The sequence below is a fragment of the Oreochromis niloticus genome, linkage group LG20 (genome assembly GCF_001858045.2).
Source record: "Oreochromis niloticus isolate F11D_XX linkage group LG20, O_niloticus_UMD_NMBU, whole genome shotgun sequence".
Lineage (NCBI taxonomy): Eukaryota > Metazoa > Chordata > Actinopteri > Cichliformes > Cichlidae > Oreochromis > Oreochromis niloticus.
Window position 1 is genome coordinate 35,801,364 of NC_031984.2, and position 19,748 is coordinate 35,821,111.

General features: G+C 45.9%; 1 long non-coding RNA gene across 1 annotated transcript; it reads left to right on the forward strand.

Moving 5' to 3' along the window:
- Positions 1-9,015: 9,015 nt before the first annotated feature.
- On the forward strand, positions 9,016-10,329 carry LOC109196075 (uncharacterized). Its single transcript, XR_002057538.1, has 3 exons — positions 9,016-9,285; positions 9,360-9,448; positions 10,074-10,329. It is a non-coding gene; the product is annotated as an uncharacterized LOC109196075 (long non-coding RNA).
- The last annotated feature ends 9,419 nt before the right edge of the window (positions 10,330-19,748 follow it).

Here is a 19,748-nt window from a genome sequence, read left to right on the forward strand (position 1 = left end):
GTGTGGCAGAGGTGTGGTTTATGGCTCCAATGCCGGTGAGGGGTGGTGCAGGCTTGAGGGGAAGCCATGGAGGCTGGCAGGACAGCTGCAGCGCCTCCATTAATCACACTCTCGCCCTTTTTCAGTGATACTGGAGCCTGGAGTGAGAGGTGTGTGCAGAGTCGGCTGGAAAACTGTTCAGCAGTGGTGGTGAACAACGGTGTGGAGACAAAACTCTGTTCAGAATAAATAAACACAAATCTCAAGTAAAAGGTTATGTGTATAACTGCGGTTATAAAGTGGTGCCGAAATCCAGTTGCGTCATGTCAGACTCGCAACCTGCTCAGCCAACGCAAAAGGTCCAATTGCTTACACAGATACTCCCGGAGATGGCAGCGATGCACAGTGAGCAGGCAACGGCACAGAGGGAGCAGCTGGGCACACGGCAGGACTAAGCCAAACGTCAGACACAGTTCAATTCAATTCAATTTTATTTATATAGCGCCAAATCACAACAGCAGTCGCCTCAAGGCGCTTTATATTGTACAGTAGATAGCACAATAATAAATACAGAGAAAAACCCAACAATCATATGACCCCCTATGAGCAAGCACTTTGGCAACAGTGGGAAGGAAAAACTCCCTTTTAACAGGAAGAAACCTCAGGCAGAACCAGGCTCAGGGAGGGGCGGGGCCATCTGCTGTGATTGGTTGGGATGAGAGAAGGAAAACAGGATAAAGACATGCTGTGGAAGAGAGACAGAGATTAATAACAGATATGATTCGATGCAGAGAGGTCTATTAACACATAGTGAGTGAGAAAGGTGACTGGAAAGGAAAAACTCAATGCATCATGGGAATCCCCGGCAGCCTACGTCTATTGCAGCATAACTGAGGATTCAGGGTCACCTGGTCCAGCCCTAACTATATGCTTTAGCAAAAAGGAAAGTTTGAAGCCTAATCTTGAAAGTAGAGATAGTGTCTGTCTCCTGAATCCAAACTGGAAGCTGGTTCCACAGAAGAGGGGCCTGAAAACTGAAGGCTCTGCCTCCCATTCTACTTTTAAATACTCTAGGAACAACAAGTAGGCCTGCAGTGCGAGAGCGAAGTGCTCTAATAGGGTGATATGGTACTACAAGGTCATTAAGATAAGATGGGGCCTGATTATTTAAGACCTTGTATGTGAGGAGCAGGATTTTGAATTCAATGCTGGATTTAACAGGAAGCCAATGAAGGGAAGCCAAAACAGGAGAAATATGCTCTCTCTTTCTAGTCCCTGTCAGGACTCTTGCTGCAGCATTTTGGATCAGCTGAAGGCTTTTCAGTGAGTTTTTAGGACATCCTGATAATAAAGAATTACAGTAGTCCAGCCTGGAAGTAATAAATGCATGAACTAGTTTTTCAGCATCACTCTGAGACAGGATATTTCTAATTTTAGAGATGTTGCGCAAATGGAAGAAAGCAGTCTTACATATTTGTTTAATATGTGCATTGAAGGACATGTCCTGGTCAAAAATGACTCCAAGGTTTCTCACAGCATTACTGGAGGCCAAGGTAATGCCATCCAGAGTAAGAATCTGCTTAGATACCATATTTCTAAGATTTTCAGGGCCGAGTACAATAACCTCAGTTTGATCTGAATTAAGAAGCAGAAAGTTAGCGGCCATCCAGGTCTTTATGTCTTTAAGACATTCCTGCAGTTTAACTAATTGGTGTGTGTTACCTGGCTTCATGGACAGATAGAGCTGCGTGTCATCTGCATAGCAGTGAAAATGTATGCTATGTCTTCTAATGATGCTGCCTAAGGGAAGCATGTATAATGTAAACAGAATTGGTCCTAGCACTGAACCCTGTGGAACTCCATATTTAACCTTAGCGTGTGAAGAGGACTCTCCATTTACTTGAACAAATTGGAGTCTATTAGATAGATATGATACAAACCACTGCAGTGCAGTACCTGTAATACCTACAGCATGTTCTAATCGCTCTAATAGGATATTATGGTCAACAGTATCGAACGCTGCACTGAGGTCTAGCAGGACAAGCACAGAGATGAGTCCACTGTCAGAGGCCATAAGAAGATCATTTGTAACTGTAGCCGGATGGGCTACTCGCCTTTCTTTTCTCTCTCTCGCTCGCTCGCTCTACTGCTCTCGCTCTCTCCTGCGCTCGCTCTTACTGCAAAACTAGGTCAATTGGGAACCCACCTGCATATTGATTGCAGGCTGGCACCAGGTATAAAGCTAAGCCGGTGCTTCTTTGGATTATTCCTCCCATGCATTCAGCGCAAAGCAGCAGTAAATGCTGACACTCTGCGACGGACTGATCGGCAAGAGTAGATCATATGACAGCCACAGGTATGCTCTCGCTTAACCTCAGATTCCCTTTCAGTATTGGAATGTATAGTAATAGTTTTTGCGGCCTGTTGTAGCGCGGCAGGTTGTTTTATTCCGGCGTTGCGGAGAGAGGTGCTTGTGTGATTTCCCCCACCAGTGAGAGTATAGCGCCTCCGGTCCTGGGGTAAGCTGTTCAAACTATTTTTATTAGCGTTCACCACTACAAGAGGCTAAGGTTATATTTGTCTGTTTTAGGGTGTGATCGCTGCCTTCACCTCCGTGGCAACTCACACAGCCTTAAGTGAAGAATCAAGACACCTGCCTAGCCGTTGTTGTGAGGGCTCCTCCTCAGTGGAGCCTGCTGTCTTGTCTTGTCTTGTTTGGTTTTGAATTGTTTTACCTTGTCTTATTTGGTTTTATTAAGTAGGCCTACCATTTCCTGGTTCGCCTGGTTTTATTTTATTTTATCTCTGGATTGTTGCGTGTGCCCACGCTTCTGTGATCGGGCTGAAGCAATTCTTTGCCCGAGTGTCGTGCCGGGGATTTTAAATTGCCCCCGTTGCTGGTCTTAGCCTGTGGGGAGCCAGACCAGCTCGCGATTGAGGCTGGGACCATTACTACCAGTACGGGTGGACCCGCGGGGCACAAGCCTTCCTCTGTGTGTGTGTGTGTGTGTGTGTGTGTGTGTGTGTGTGTGGTTTCTTTTATTAAAGCTATTAAAGTGTGTTTTAGTTCTTTGTATCATCTGTAGCGAGCCTGACGCTCAGTGTCCTGTTATTCTTTTAACATATTTTTCTGTGTTTTCTTTTAGTGAACGGAGGACGTACCAGTGGCCCTGGGACCTTAGGTGGTGGGTCGTTTTCACACTTTCTTTTGTACAGCACCGGGTGGGCTGCAGTGATTTTCGTTTTGTGTGATTTTCTTTTGGGTCCACGGCTGCTGGTAAGTCCAAGTTCCATGATTGTTTTATTTTCACGTTAAGACACTGTCAACAATGACGCTACATTTTGGTTTCTAATATTTTATTTATTTTTATTATAAATAAACTGTTTTAATATTGGAGCCAACCTGCCTCGGAGTGCATCCTTGAATCTGTGCGGCCTCCTTTTATTCCTTTTATCTATTTTTCTTAAATATATTTCCTAGGGGTGAAAATCCCCTAGGTGGCGTTGTCATTTTATTTCCTTTTATCTAACCCCGCCGACCACTTGGTCACATACTTGGCGTTGGTCGACAGGATGCACATTTGAGGTAGATGTTTGGTTTTGTAAATTGTTTTATTTTTGTAGAGAGCATAGTTTACCTGTTTGAAGGCTCTATTTCTTTTTAAGTGTGATTATAGACAAGACAGCAGTATCCAGGTTTAGGAGGAAGAGTAATAGGATTTTAGCACCTTGCTGATTTAATTTTCCCTGTTTTGGTCTAAAATTTATTATGGAGGAAGAATTGCAGCAACTTAGAGACTTGGTAGCACAGTTAAAAGCAGATAATGAGCAATTGCGCCGGGATAGAGGCGCTGTGCTGGAGTCTGGTGGTGGTGCTGCGTCGGCCTCCTTCGCACCAGCTGGTTGCATACCAAATGTTGGTAGCCAAGCCGCTGTTACAGAGCGTTTGGTGGTGGTGCCTAGGGACCGTAAATGTCCCATGTTTAATGGCAGAACGGGCATCAATATATCTGAATGGGTTGAAGAGGTTCAAGCGTGCATGCGTGCCCGGCACCTGTCTGTTGCTGATCAAGCATTTTTTATTTTTGACCATTTAGAGGGAGAAGCAAGGGAGGAGATCAAATTTCGCCCTAATTCAGAGCGAGGGGATCCTGCTCGGGTGTTGACCATTTTAAAGGAACTGTATGGTAATGCGCAGTCCTATGTCACTCTGCAGCAGGCTTTCTTTTCGAGGAGACAGCGGGAGGGAGAGACTTTGCAGGAGTTTTCCTTAGCGCTAATGGCTTTGATGGAGCAAGTGAAACAAAGTGCACCTGATGGCATGCGTAATGCAGAGGTGTTGCTCCGAGACCAGTTTGTAGAACATGTTGCTGACAGTGCTCTCCGCAGAGAGCTTAAACAATATGTTCGCCGTGTGCCTACTGCCACCTTGTTAGAGGTGCGTGGGGAAGCAATTAGATGGGAAAGAGAAGGGTTTCCAGGCGGTGTTTGCGACCGTGGCTATTCCCACCCATCAGCGTATGGTTTCCAGTGTGGGGTGCGCACTAGCCCTAGGTCTGCTCCTGTTGGTATGCCCGAGTCTGAGTGGCATGAGCTAAAGGAACTCCTAAAGCGTCAGCAAGAGCAGTTAAATCAGCTCACTGAGACAGTGGTTTCTTTACAGAACCCCCGAAGAGGTGTTCAGCCTTCACGGGCTGGCTCGGTGATTTGTCGCCGGTGTCAGCAGCCAGGACACTTTGCTAGGGAGTGCACTGGGGAGCGGGTTTCACGCCGCACCAGAGCAGGTTCTGATTCAGGCCCTCCTCGTACGGCAGTTGGCAATCACCTTTCCGCTACCCAGTCGGGAAACTAAAACCCTCTGAGCTGCAGAGCCACAGTTCAGGTGGGGAGTTCACTGGCTCACAGAAAGATAGGATTGGCAGGTTAATTTCATCGTGTCCAAAGATGGATGTGCTGATTAGTGGGGTGACTGTCCCTTGTTTGGTGGATACTGGTTCCATGGTTTCCACCATTACAGAGAGCTTCTTTTTGACGCATTTTGCCCCTTGGGGACAAGAACGCCTTCAGTCATGCCATTGGTTACAGCTTCGGGCTGCCAATGGGCTTGCCATTCCTTACATTGGCTATTTGGAGCTCAGTGTACTCCTGTGTGGCAAGGAAATGCCCTCTTGTGGGATCCTCATAGTGAAGGACCCTCCTGGTGCCACGCCCTCTGTTCCTGGTATTTTAGGAATGAATGTCATCCGTCGCTGTTATCAAGAGCTGTTTGGGGCTTTCGGTGGCTCCTTGTTTAATTCTCCTTCTGTGTCACAGGCACCGAGACCAGTTTTGGAGGCTTTACATCAGTGTCACCAGTCTGCAGCCCAAGCCCCAGAGGACCGTGTTGGTACCGTCAAGGTACAGGGCCCGCGGGCCGTGCGGATACCTGGTGGTGTCATGCAGCTGGTGGCCACCACTTGTTCACAGCAGTTGTCAGGCCAGTCTGTGCTTTTCGAGCCTCCTGAGTCCGGGCTGCCAGTTGGGTTACTGGCCTCTCCATGTTTGGTCCAGGTGGATAAGGGTGTTGCCTATATCCCAGTCACTAATGTGGGAACAGCTGAAGCTGTCCTCCACCCACGGACCCATTTAGGAGTGATCAGCCAAGCTACTGTTGTTAGCCTCCCTGCTGGTGTTAGCGAGGAACACTCTTTTCCCATTACAGTTTCCTCCCATACAACCAGCAGCCCTGCTCAAGACATGGTGGATGCGATTGACCTGTCTGCTCTCACTGAGTCAGAGCAACATGAGGTACGGTTACTTTTGCAGAAGTACCGCTCTGTTTTCTCCACTCATGAGGGAGACTTGGGCTGCACGAACCTTATCTCGCACGATATACCTCTGCTTGATGACGTACCCGTCCGGCAGAGGTATAGGCGGATTCCTCCTTCTGATTATGAGGCCGTCAGGGCCCATATCAATCAGCTATTGGAGGCCCAGGTAATTAGGGAGAGTAGCAGTCCGTATGCCTCCCCCATCGTGTTGGTCCGCAAGAAGGATGGAAGTCTCCGTTTGTGCGTTGACTATCGTTTGCTGAATAGCAAAACGAGGAAGGACGCCTTCCCGCTACCTCGCATTGAGGAAAGTCTGGATGCCCTTGCTGGCGCACGCTGGTTTTCTACCATCGACCTGGCCAGCGGGTACAACCAGGTGCCAGTCTCTGAGCAGGATAAGCCTAAGACCGCTTTTTGCACGCCGTTTGGCCTGTTCGAATGGAATCGAATGCCATTCGGGCTGTGCAATGCTCCTGGTACTTTTCAGCGCCTAATGCAGCGGATGTTCGGGGATCAGCAGTGTCAGTCGCTACTGCTGTACCTGGACGACATCATTGTGTTTTCCTCGTCCGTTTCTCAGCACCTGCAACGGCTAGAGATGGTGATGAAAAGGCTGCAGCAAGAGGGGCTCAAGGCTAAGCTAGAAAAGTGTGCCTTTTTCCAGCAGAAGGTTAACTACTTGGGCCATGTAATCTCTTGTGAGGGTGTCTCCACAGATCCAGCCAAGGTTGACGCAGTAGCCAAGTGGCAGTGTCCTCGTTCCGTGTCAGAGTTGCGATCCTTTTTGGGTTTCGCCAGCTATTATCGGCGCTTTGTGGAGGGGTTTGCCACATTGGCGGCTCCCCTGCATCAAGTGGTGGCTAAATTGACTGGCACCAAGATAAAGAAGGGCTCGGGACAGAGTTTGAGCGCTATCTGGACACCTCAGTGTGAGGAGAGTTTTGAGGCCCTGAAAGCCAAACTTGTGTCTGCCCCTGTGCTGGCGTATGCTGATTTCACACGTCCATTCATATTGGAGATTGACGCCAGTCACAGTGGCTTGGGTGCAGTCCTCTCCCAAGAAGTAGAGGGTGTTGTCCGGCCAGTGGCTTATGTCAGTCGAGGTCTCCGGCCCCATGAGCGCAATATGGACAATTACAGCTCTATGAAGCTGGAGTTTCTTGCGCTCAAGTGGGCCATGGCCGAGAAGTTCCGGGAGTACTTGCTGGGGCACAAGTGTGTGGTTTACACTGATAACAATCCACTCAGTTACCTCTCTTCAGCTAAGCTGGGTGCCACCGAGCAGAGGTGGGCCTCCCAGCTGGCGGCATTTGACTTTGAGATTAAGTATCGCTCAGGCCGCAGTAATAGGAATGCTGATGCTCTCTCCCGACAGTATGAGACGAGCTCCAGCCTGGCTGAGGGCGTGTTGCCTGGGACTCCCATCCCGACTTCGCTTCAGCTGGCTCCGTGTCCAGCAGTGCTGCCCGCTGTTACTCAGTCGGAGATTGGGGCCTTTCCGTCTCATTCTCCAGGGGATATTCGTGCTTTGCAGGAGGCTGATCCCCTCCTCAAGGATTTCTTGGTATACTGGAGGAGGCAGTCCCCGCCCTCTTCGGTGGAAAGGAGTCAGCTCCCCAAACCAGTCATGGTTCTGCTGCGTCAGTGGGATCGTCTGGTGGAGAAGGATGGCATCCTTTATTGCCGTATTTTGCGTCCGGGTGGAGGTGAGGAAGCCCTCCAACTTGTTCTTCCAGAGGCTCTGAAGCCTGAGACCTTGAGGCAACTGCACCAGGACCATGGGCACCAAGGTATTGAGCGTACCACTGAACTGGTCAGGCAGCGTTGCTATTGGCCCGGCATGTCCTCTGACATCAAGCAATGGGTTCAGTGTTGTGAACGCTGTCAGGTTGCAAAGGACTCGGAGTTGGGGTCTCATAGTTATATGGGTCACCTATTGGCGTCTAGGCCAAATGAAATCCTGGCCATAGACTTCACAGTGTTGGAACCTTCCCGTAGTGGAGTTGAAAACGTCTTGGTTATGACTGACGTTTTTAGCAAATACACTGTTGCAGTCCCTACCCGGGACCAGCGGGCGTCTACTGTGGCCCAGGCCCTGTTAACAGAGTGGTTTTTTAAGTTTGGCGTTCCTAGCCGCCTCCACTCTGACCAGGGTAGAAATTTTGAGAGTTTGGTGATGCAACAGCTATGCGAGTTGTATCGGGTAGCCAAGTCCCGTACAACCCCTTACCACCCAGCAGGTAATGGACAGTGCGAACGGTTTAACCGGACCCTCCACAACCTCCTACGGACCCTGCCATCATCTCGGAAACGTGACAGGGCTGCGTGCTTACCACACGTGCTCTTTTGCTATAATAGCACACCCCATCAGGGCACTGGAGAGTCGCCGTTTTTCCTGATGTTTGGCAGGGATCCTAGGCTGCCTATTGATTTCCTTCTAGGCCGGGTTCAGGACCCAGTGCCTGGAGAGGTTCAGGACTGGGTGGCCGAGCATCAAGCCAGGTTAATGGTGGCTTTTGAGGGAGCTCGGGCACGGTTGTCGCTGGCTGCTGACCGTCGCAAGGAGCGCCATGACCAGAGAGTCCACCCTGTTCCTTTAAAGGTCGGTCAGCTGGTGTATCTTCGAGATCACAGCGCCCGGGGTCGGCACAAGATCCAGGACCTATGGAGCTCTGTGGTCTATCAGGTGTTGAGGGCACCCCAAGAGGATGGGGCTGTTTATACCATTGCCCCCGTGGGAGACTTGGAGAAGGTTCGGCATGTCCATCGCGACATGTTGAAGGCACAGGTCAGCCCGGGACCTCCTGCACCTGGTCCACAGGCTCCACCCCCGCCTGTGCCTGCTGACTCGGAGCGGACCTCTCTGAGTGATGATGAGTTGTGGCTCCTTGTCCCTGAGGTACCTTCACAACCTGTGGCACCTGTGGCGTCATCTTCTGATGCCTCTAGAGTTCCATCGGTGGAGCTCAGGTCTACTCCCAGTGTGATTGTAGCACCCTCGACCTCTGCTCCCCCAGGTTCTTCCTCAGGCTCTGTTGAACAGTCTGAGGTGAGTGGGTCACACTTGCGGAGAACAACACGTTCAACAGCTGGTCAGCACTCGAATGTACATCACTTGCCACGTCCTGTTGAATCTGCACCAGTCGCTAATGCGCAGCTCGCCGTATTCAGGCCATGGTGTTAGGTTTCTTGAGTTATTGTCGGGGCGCCAATACAAAAAGGGGGGTAGATGTAGCCGGATGGGCTACTCGCCTTTCTTTTCTCTCTCTCTCGCTCGCTCGCTCTACTGCTCTCGCTCTCTCCTGCGCTCGCTCTTACTGCAAAACTAGGTCAATTGGGAACCCACCTGCATATTGATTGCAGGCTGGCACCAGGTATAAAGCTAAGCCGGTGCTTCTTTGGATTATTCCTCCCATGCATTCAGCGCAAAGCAGCAGTAAATGCTGACACTCTGCGACGGACTGATCGGCAAGAGTAGATCATATGACAGCCACAGGTATGCTCTCGCTTAACCTCAGATTCCCTTTCAGTATTGGAATGTATAGTAATAGTTTTTGCGGCCTGTTGTAGCGCGGCAGGTTGTTTTATTCCGGCGTTGCGGAGAGAGGTGCTTGTGTGATTTCCCCCACCAGTGAGAGTATAGCGCCTCCGGTCCTGGGGTAAGCTGTTCAAACTATTTTTATTAGCGTTCACCACTACAAGAGGCTAAGGTTATATTTGTCTGTTTTAGGGTGTGATCACTGCCTTCACCTCCGTGGCAACTCACACAGCCTTAAGTGAAGAATCAAGACACCTGCCTAGCCGTTGTTGTGAGGGCTCCTCCTCAGTGGAGCCTGCTGTCTTGTCTTGTCTTGTTTGGTTTTGAATTGTTTTACCTTGTCTTATTTGGTTTTATTAAGTAGGCCTACCATTTCCTGGTTCGCCTGGTTTTATTTTATTTTATCTCTGGATTGTTGCGTGTGCCCACGCTTCTGTGATCGGGCTGAAGCAATTCTTTGCCCGAGTGTCGTGCCGGGGATTTTAAATTGCCCCCGTTGCTGGTCTTAGCCTGTGGGGAGCCAGACCAGCTCGCGATTGAGGCTGGGACCATTACTACCAGTACGGGTGGACCCGCAGGGCACAAGCCTTCCTCTGTGTGTGTGTGTGTGTGTGTGTGTGTGTGTGTGTGTGGTTTCTTTTATTAAAGCTATTAAAGTGTGTTTTAGTTCTTTGTATCATCTGTAGCGAGCCTGACGCTCAGTGTCCTGTTATTCTTTTAACATATTTTTCTGTGTTTTCTTTTAGTGAACGGAGGACGTACCAGTGGCCCTGGGACCTTAGGTGGTGGGTCGTTTTCACACTTTCTTTTGTACAGCACCGGGTGGGCTGCAGTGATTTTCGTTTTGTGTGATTTTCTTTTGGGTCCACGGCTGCTGGTAAGTCCAAGTTCCATGATTGTTTTATTTTCACGTTAAGACACTGTCAACAATGACGCTACATTTTGGTTTCTAATATTTTATTTATTTTTATTATAAATAAACTGTTTTAATATTGGAGCCAACCTGCCTCGGAGTGCATCCTTGAATCTGTGCGGCCTCCTTTTATTCCTTTTATCTATTTTTCTTAAATATATTTCCTAGGGGTGAAAATCCCCTAGGTGGCGTTGTCATTTTATTTCCTTTTATCTAACCCCGCCGACCACTTGGTCACATACTCTTCACTAAAGCTGTTTCTGTGCTGTGATGAGCTCTGAAACCTGACTGAAACTCTTCAAATAAGCCATTCCTCTGCAGATGATCTGTTAGCTGTTTGACAACTACTCTTTCAAGGATGTTTGATATGAAAGGAAGGTTGGAGATTGGCCTATAATTAGCTAAGACTGCTGGGTCTAGAGATGGCTTTTTAAGTAAGGGTTTAACTACAGCCAGCTTGAAGGCCTGTGGTACATAGCCGATTATTAGAGATAGGTTGATCATATTTAAGATTGAAGAATTAATTAATGGCAGGACTTCTTTGAGCAGTTTTGTAGGAATGGGGTCTAAAAGACACGTTGATGGTTTGGAGGAAGTAATTATTGAAGTTAACTCAGAAAGATCAATTGGAGAAAAAGAGTTTAACTTAACATCACTGGTACTAAAAGTAGCTGTAGATGATATTACATCTGTGAGATGATTATTGGTAATTTTTTCTCTAATGATAAAAATCTTATTTGTGAAGAAGTTCATGAAGTCACTACTAGTCAACATTAAAGGGATGGTTGGCTCAACAGAGCTCAGACACAGGTGCTGGAGAGGCTGTTTGGGGCCTCACCAGCGGTAACACGGGGTTGTCTGTCTGGGGAGGCAGCCCCACCGGGTCCAGTTGTTCGCTTCACGGAAGCTTTCCACTAGAGCAGTCTTGTGACAACACACTACCCTAAACCTTTGACCAAGTGTCTTGGTGCCCCCTGAAGGAGCGTGGACCTACCCGCACTTTGTATTGATTAATGATAGGCTTTGTCGAGTGGGTCATGACACTCACAGGGAAGAGAAACACACCCAGTTGTTGATGCCTAAAAACCATCGGGAAATTTCCAGGCGACTCATTATATTCCCATGGCAGGGCATATGGGATATGGCCCGATTTTATTGGCCAGGCCTCTGAGCGGATGTGTGCTGATGGTGCGTTTCCCCACTGGAGGGTCAGCTGAGATTGTTAACCAGCCAGCCATTCCAGAAGTGCCTTTGCTGTCGTTACCATTAATCCCATTTGATTTTATCGGCATGGACCTCATCGGGCCATTACATCACTGTGCATGCAGATATCACTTTGTGTTAGTTCTGGTGGATTTATGTGTCGTGATTAGGGTTACAACCCAATAACTATATTCACAGTATTCACTCATTATCTTTAGCTTTGCGCTAGCTTAGCTTAGCTCATAGCTGACTCCCAGGCAGCACAGACTCTTCACCTCTCTCTGCTGCGCTTTCCTGCTCATCGTGTCAGATGTTTAGTTACTCCTCAGCTTCCTTAAGGAATAATGATACTTGTATTAAAACTAGCTTATTTGCTCTGGAGGCCAGGATGACTGAATTGGAGACTCAGTTTGGGCTGTCATGGTAACTGGATCATTGACCCAGTGTTTTGAGTTTGGACATTATGTCAGTGTTTAGTTTTCCAATGTGTTTCCTGGTTTATTGTGATAGTCTTTTGTTCCGTGCACATTATGTTTATTATGTTTGTTTTTGCTTCCTCTGTTTCATTTGTTAGATCTGTTTCCTATCCTTCCATTATCCTGTCGGTTTAAGGCCTCAGTTTGTCTCTGCTCCTGGTTACATCGTCGTCATCTCCTCATGTGTGCACCTTGTTTATTTCACTCATATGTGTTCAGTTCTCTTGGCTCCTTTAATAAAAGCCGTGTATATTCCAAGCCAGCCTTCCCTGTCTTGCATTTGGGTCCTCTTTCCCCATTCATCACACACCTGATTGTTACATTCCCCCCCTGAAAAGCAAACTCTGGTAATTCACGATTCTGCTCTGAGACATGTGAATCTAGAGACACCAGCAACCATAGTCAATTGTCTTCCAGGGGCCAGAGCAGGCGACATTGAGGGAAATTTAAAACTGCTGGCTAAGGGTAAACGTAAATACAGTAAGATCATAATTCACGTCGGCAGTAATGACACCTGGTTACATCAATCAGAGGTCACTAAAACTGATATTGAATCATGTGTAACTTTGCCAAAACAATGTCGGACTCTGTAGTTTTCTCTGCCCCCCTCCGCAATCAGACCAGGAGTGACATGTTTAGCCGCATGTTCTCCTTAAATTGCTGGCTGTCTGAGTGGTGTCCCAGAAACGATGTGGGCTCATAGATAACTGTTATCCCCCCAAAGCCCCATCCCCTCTGTCTGCTCAACTTATCTTTAATAATCGGCTATGTACCACAGGCCTTCAAGCTGGCTGTAGTTAAACCTTTACTTAAAGAGCATCTCTAGACCCAGCTGACTTAGCTAATTATAGGCCAATCTCCAACCTTCCTTTCATATCAAACATCCTTGAAAGAGTAGTTGTCAAACAGCTAACAGATCATCTGCAGAGGAATGGCTTATTTGAAGAGTTTCAGTCAGGTTTCAGAGCTCATCACAGCACAGAAACAGCTTTAGTGAAGGTTACAAATGATCTTCTTATGGCCTCTGACAGTGGACTCATCTCTGTGCTTGTCCTGCTAGACCTCAGTGCAGCGTTCGATACTGTTGACCATAATATCCTATTAGAGCGATTAGAACATGCTGTAGGTATTACAGGTACTGCACTGCAGTGGTTTGTATCATATCTATCTAATAGACTCCAATTTGTACATGTAAATGGAGAGTCCTCTTCACACACATTAAGGTCAATTATGGTGTTCCACAGGGTTCAGTGCTAGGACCAATTCTGTTTACATTATACATGCTTCCCTTAGGCAGCATCATTAGAAGACATAGCATAAATTTACACTGCTATGCAGATGACACCCAGCTCTATCGATTTCTTTTTTCCATTCTCCAATGCACAAGTTTGCAGATGACACAACTGTGGTAGGTCACATCAACAACAACCATGAGACCTACTATAGGAGTGAAGTTAAACATCTGGCCGAGTGGTGCAGCAACAGAAACCTGTCCCTCAATGTGGAGAAGACTAAGGAGATCATCATAGACTTCAGGAGAACTCACTCCCTGCACACCCCACTAACCATCAGTGGCGCTGCTGTGGAGCAGCAGCACCAAGTTCCTGGGTGTGAACATCTCAGAAGATCTCTCCTGGTCAAAACACACAGCATCACTGGTCAGCAAAGCCCAACAATGACTCTACTTCCTCAACAAACTGAGGAGAGCAAGAGCCTCAACCCCCATTATGAGCACCTTCTCCAGAGGCATCATTGAGAGCATCCTCACCAGCTACATCACTGTGTGTAATGGCTCCTGCACTGAGTCCTGCCAGAAAAAGTTACAACGGGTAGTGAGAGCAGCGGAGAGGTGCCTCTCTTCCCTCTCTCCAGGTTATCTACCGCACCCGCCTCATCCAAAAAGCCCTCTGCATTACAGGTGAGCACACACACTACAACCAGGTCATGAATGTATCCCCACATACTGCCCCAAGTATATGGGCACACATACCACCCCAACAGGTTATTAAACCCCAGGCAATCTCTGCCCAGAATTAAGGGGTGCGTCAGGTGAGAGATAACTGAAAGACCTGGTCCTGCAGTTGGTCGAGCTAGTGTTGATGCACCATCGCCTGCTCCCGATGCATAGCAGCTAGCTCCATCACTTCTCAGTACATCACACACAGCACCAGGAGAGAAGAAAGGTGCTGCATAAGAATCAGTCCTTTTACTATTTACCATATACGTTTTCTTGGGACATCCACTAAAAAGTCATCCCATCAGTACAGCGGTCCCTCGTTTATCACGGGAGTTACATTCTAAAAATAACGCACAATAGGTGAAATCCGCAAAGTAGCCAGATTTATTTTTTACAATTATTTTAGATGTTTTAAGGCTGTAAAACCCCTCACACACTTTATACACCCAGACAGGCATGAACATTTTCACACTTTTCTCTCTTGTTTAAACTCTCTCAAAGTTCAAACCTTCGTAGAAAAATAAGTCCAGTATTATAGAATGAAACCAAAGATCAAACCCTGTTTTCAGGTCCAGGACATTGGAATAGAGCAGCTGCCAGAGGATTCAACATTAATGAATCAATGGTACGGAGGTAGAGGAAGCAAGAAGAATGAGTTGAGTAAAATTTGACTTATCTGACTGTTTTGTTTCACTTAATGCAACTTATAATCCGAAAATACAGTAACTTCTACCTTCCTTTAGCCTGTCCAGAAGTCCTACTTTTTGTGTGATGGTTAGCATCTTCCTCTGCCTTTTGGGTGCTACCGCAGGTACCTTTGACGGTGCAAAACATTGTGTTTATTGGGGAGAACACTTACAAACATACAGTACAGCACTTCAGAGTCACACTGCTAGAGATCGAAGAACACAATGCGCTGTAAAAAAAAAAAAAAAAAAAAAAAAGCATGCAAAATTGCACACAAAAAAAAATCAGCGAAACAGCGAGGCCGAAGGTGAAGGGAGGGACCCCTGTATATCACAGTTGGCCTTCGACTTAGGCTACGTTCACACTGCAGGTCTTAATGCTCAATTCCGATTTTTTGATCAAATCCGATTTTTTTGTCTGCTTGTTCACACTACAAATAAAATGCGACAGCAAACGCGCTCTAGTGTGCGCAAAAGAAGACGTCACACACAACACGCTCTGTTCAGACCCAGACCAAACAGTATTGTTTGACTGATGGCCTTAATATAAAGACTTGTTTCGGACTTTACGTTTCCCAATTTTGCTTTAAGTTATAAAGTTATTTTGTTATTTACATATGGCCTAATAATGATCCTTATTGCTGTTTTAGAGGAGCGGTGCTTCAAAGGATAGCTGCAGATTTCTGTCAGAATCTGCAGATTATACAGTATAAATAAAATGTTCACGTTGTCTTCCCAACAGTTTCACTGACATCTACACTGGATGGCCAGGAAGCGTTCGCGATGTCTTCTCGGGCGCTTCTCCGGCGCTGATAATTGGCGTCTGTCTTGTGTCAGTGACGTAAAAGACGGATTTAATGCGACATGACCGTTCAAACAGCAGTCGCTTTCTAAAACATCGGATATGTATCGGATTCAGTACCACATACGAAAGTGACCCAGATCGGATTTGAAAATATCGGATTTGTGCCGTTCACACTGTCATACCATGATCAGATATGGGTCGCATAGGAGAAAAAAGTCGGATTTGATGCGCTTTCGCCTGCAGTGTGACCTGTACTCGGGCTCACTCCAAATAATGCAGCAACTTGGATTTTGCGGACACTAGCTTGGAGTTGCCCTACAGCATGGGCCCCATCCAGATCAGTTAAATGTGGCATGTTTGGAGCAGACACCAACTGACTGCTGTAGCAGGATACGCACTCACACGTGTGCTAATCAGCCCCCAAACAGGAACTTGATTGTCAGGAACAGGGGTTCCAAAACCTTGTAACAAGAGTCAGTAGCAGAATAAGTCGTTTGGCACTGGCAGAGAAGATTTGGCAAATATTTCATGGGCACAGCTCTGCTGCTCAACAAACACATGCATTTTCATCACAAATGTGGCATTATTTAAGGGGAAAAACAGACATACCTATTAAATAAACAATTGTGTCAAAAAAACTGCAAGTTCATTTAGTCTTCACTGAAGCACTGGAGCTGCTTAAAGCAGGTAGGATTTTTTATTATTATTATTTCATCTCCAACCATCTCCTGTCAGTTTGGGGGTTCTTTGTTTTGTTTTTTGCACATAACAAGTGGATGGGATCCACCTTAAAACTGCTGAATGTAAATGCATTATTAATGGAATAATGTTTTTACTTTGTTGTCTGCTTTTTTGTACTTTTTTGTTTTCCATGCATTTTAGTTTCCTAGCAGCAGAAGTCGTGTCACAGAACTATACCTGCTATAAAGGCATACATGTAGGAAAATCCATCTTCAGTGAAGTATGTTATTGACATGGCACTTTTTTTTAAACTTAGTCTTCTGATATTGAGCATCAAGTCTGCTGATTCACATACTTCTGTTTTATTTTTGCTTTGTTCAGGAGCATATCTGCCTTGTTGCATTCAAGACACTCTTGCCTTGAAGCACACTTGATGTTTTCAATTCAAACACACAGAGGCTGGCACTTAATATTTTCCCTTGTGCACACAGCCTTCATCTACAGTCGCAACTCTGAGGAGTCAAAAAAACTCTTTTTGAATATTATCATTAGCTCTGTTCAAGTGGAGAGTGGCATTAATGAAAAATTAAAGTCTGTTGTATTAAATTGTGTATTTACACTGTGTAGCTGCGTATCTGTTCGCTGTTATAAAATAAATACCATGATCCTCCACCTATCAGGAAGTTTTATTTATGGTCACAGTGGCAGCTTTTCTTAACGGCTGCTATGGTTACTTTCACACCAAATACGGTGTATAGCTCAGGTTGGTGGTGTTGTTGTCACTTGTGTGCTCACCTCGCTTTTGTCTCACAACAGATCTTTTTCATTGGCGGAGGTGTGAGGCGTCACCAAGGAGTCGGTGGGTGGGAGGGATAGAGGTAAGCTGTGTAAGCGTGTAAGTGTGATGATGATGATGCATGGAAAAGCCTGAGGAGAGGTTGGCTTTAAAGCACTTTTTCAGCCACCTTGACACAATGATCGTGTGCATGTGGAACCTACAGGAGTAAATCACTATGAGAGAGCAGGGAAATGGAAAGAAGAAGGTTTATGCTCATTGAACTCAAGACAAACATTACAGCGTTACTATCTGTTTAATTGTGCTGTAAACCATGACTTGCAAGATAACGCCATATATATATGTGTGTGTGTGTGTGTGTGTGTGTGTGTGTGTGTGTTGAAAGCAGTAGAATGTCAGAGCAGTAGGCTGGTGTTCTGTGTGACATGCAGGTGTCTCCAGGTTACTGGGGAATGTAAATGCAAACAAGGCTGCTCAAACAGAGAAAGGGGGAGCATTTATGAAACCCAGAGCCATATACGATACTCGTGTGTGTGTGAGAGAGAGAAGAGGGGTGTGGGTGTGTGAGAATAAAGCAGTTCTCTACAGCCAGTACTTTGCAAATGTTGGAATGTTTTGGTGGTAAATTTTCCCTTTTCATGGGTTTAAAGGGTTGTCAGCTCATAAAAATAATTAAAATTAAAATTAAAATCAATTAGCAGAAATCAGCTTCCTGTGAAAAGTCTCAGTGTCAGAGGTTAGTTGAGGGCCTCGGAGATTTAAGTGGCTCTCAGTGTTTTCTTTTACCTCTCTGGTAGTCTGGTTTGCACTAACATATCTCTGGGCCTCATATTTAAAATTACAGTGAAAAACTAAAAAATACAAATGCGAAACTTTGTCTGCTTTTTTTGTAATTAATATTGAACCTCTGCAAATGGGGGACTGTGGATGTAAATGGCTGCATTGTCCTTGGACATATTCACCTTTCTGCACACCTTCCTGGCTGAAGAACTTCAAAATATTATAATTGACAGCTTGAAAAACAGGCAACCAGACTTCCTCAGGTTTCTGAAGACATTTCATCTGTCACACAAGGAGCTTCAGTTTAAAAGGTGACCCAGGTATTTAACCTCCTGTGTGGGTTGTCGTTTTTGGATGTGATCCTGAGGATTGACCCACTATTGTTCACATGAGTCATTACATCTGGCAGGTTGTGGAAAAAAAAGTATGGGTCATTAATACTACTCATTAAGGGTGAAACCACTGGGAGACCTTGCCCAAGCTCATCATGTGACCTCTTGAGATCACCTGAGGGGGTTGATGCACCTGGGAAGGGATCTCAAGGATGCATTGTAGCCAGCACCTCTTTTCAATGATGGCTGTGGACATAAATGGCCCCCTCCTTTACTCCCCTTTCAAACCATACACAATATTGCCATATTATTTATTCACACATCCAAATTATTGATACCAGCACTAGAGTAGAGAAGCACTATATAAGAACCAGTCCATTCACAATTTACCATATCAGGTGTTCCACTCACGTCCATGGCCATGCCAGTTCTTAGGCTTAGGCAAGATAGTAACACCAAGCTGTTCTCCGATGCATGAATGAATGTGTGTGAATGCTGGATAGAAAAGTAATGATAGATGGATGAGGCAATTGTATAAAGGGCTTTTAGTACTCCGAATAGAAAAGTGCTCTAGAAGAACCAGTCCACTTACTGTCCTTTATCCCGATGAGGTCCACTGCACTGTAAATAACTAGACAAAAACCCAGGATCCAGTGTGCCATCAAGGTATGGCACATGGTAAGAATTTAGCTATTCAGATTTCATTATCAATGTCACTTATCAATTTCATTCCTTATCGATTTTCATTGGGTTCTGTTAGAGCTGGGCGATAGAACGATAACGATATGTATTGTGAAATAACTTTTTCTCGATAGAAAAATTAAACTATTGCGATAGGCCTCATCCCTCTTGTCCTCTTTTTTTTTTTTTTTGATCATTTTATTTTAAATTTCCAAAATATAATACAGAAACAAAACAGCCCCCCCCCCCCCCCCAAAAAAAAAGGCTCGGTTACGTTACAGGAAAAACAGTTAATTCAAACAGACTTGCACTTCATGATATATATACATATACATACATACATACATACATACATCTACATGCATATATATATATACACACATACACATACACAAACCTGAAATTAATGAGAGTTTACAAATCTAATTTAGCCCAGTCTGGCTTTTGCAAAGTGTTCCAAAAAGGGGTTCCAGACATTCAGAAAAGAGTCTTTTGAGTATTTACTGAACCTTTCCATTTGTATTATGAACATCATGTCTGTTACCCACAACTGAAAGGAAGGAGGGGTGGGGGACTTCCATTCCCTCAGTATTATTCTCTTGGCAACAATCAAGCCTAGTTCCAGTGGCCTCTGCAGTTTAACTGGGAGTAGCTCTGACGTGGGAGAACATCCAAAAATTACAAGTTCAGGTTCAGGCTGTAAAGGTTTCATATATGCCTTGGAGTACCAGTCAAATATTTTAAACCAAAAGCCTCTTAATGAGGGACAAGACCAAAAGGCATGAAACAACGTGCCTTCTGCTTGTCTACACCTGTCACACATTGGGGAAATAGAAGGGTAAAACTTGTGCAATCTGACCTTAGAATAGTGTAACTGGTGGAGGATTTTAAATTGAATTAATTGATGTCTACTGTTTATAGAGCAGGAATGGATTTTGGACAGACACTTACTCCACATAGATTCGGGCACCCTCATGCCCGATTCTTTCTCCCAAGCCTGCCTAATCTCAACGGTATGCACTACAATAGAGTCGCCAAATAATTGTACAATTTTGTGATAAGATGTCTGGAATCAGGTTGGCTGTTGAGTATTTCATAGATCCCGTGCTCC